We start from the raw sequence: 1,050 nt of genomic DNA on the forward strand, positions 1-1,050 counted from the left end.
AAAATGCCATGTATTTATCTAACTTGTATATTCTACAAATGGCTTTTCCTATAATAAAGATTTTTTTCTTTCTAAAGCTTTAGCCTGTGTATCAGTCAATGGTACTGAAGCAATAAAAGGGAGGGAGGAAATCATAAGAATGTTTACACTTATACGAATATATAGAACATAGAGAAAAAATTTAACATTTTATAACAAACTAAAAAGTTTTTGGCTGGGCACAGTGACTCATGCCTATAATCCTGGCACTTTGGGAGGCAGAGGCAGGAGGATCACTTGAGGTCAGGAGTTTGAGACCAGCCTGAGCAACATAGTGAGACCTGGTCTCCAACAAAAAACACAAAAATTAGCTGGGCATGGTGGTGTGTACCTATAGTCCCAGCTACTCAGGAGGCTGAGACAGGATCACTTGAGCCTAGGAGTTTGAGGTTACAGTGAGCAATAATGATGCCACTGCACTCTAGCCTGGGCAACAGAGTAAGACCCTGTTCTCAATCAATCAATAAATCAGTATTTTTTAAGATATTAACATTTTGGCCTACTTCCTTCTATTTTTTGCCCCTACACTTAATATATCCCACATTGTACTTGTATAATTATACAATTATATATTGCTTTTCACTGAAGTACATTTCTTTCATGTCCTTAAATATGGCCCTTCTCCAGAGTCTCAGAAAGTAGTAAGAGAAAAAACACCTGTACAACATCCCCCCTTCTCTAGATCTTCACTATGTTCTTAACCTATGTGAGCTTCCATTTTCTGATCTAATCAAAGAAGGCATTCATTTTAATGACCTTTCTGATTAAAAGCTACAAGTTAAAGGAGAAAATTCCCTTTAACTCTTCTGACTTAAGATTTTCTAGAGCACACCAGACCTATACTTAAGAAAGCAGGCAGGGCGCGGTGGCTCACGCCTGTAATCCTAGCACTCTGGGAGGCCAAGGCGGGAGGATCGCTTGAGCTCAGGAGTTTGAGACCAGCCTGAGCAAGAGCGAGACCCCGTCTCTACTAAAAATAGAAAAAATTAGCAAGTCAACTAAAAATAGAAA

Source organism: Propithecus coquereli, unplaced genomic scaffold, assembly GCF_000956105.1.
Source record: "Propithecus coquereli isolate 6110/MARCELLA unplaced genomic scaffold, Pcoq_1.0 Scaffold5, whole genome shotgun sequence".
NCBI classification, from domain to species: domain Eukaryota; kingdom Metazoa; phylum Chordata; class Mammalia; order Primates; family Indriidae; genus Propithecus; species Propithecus coquereli.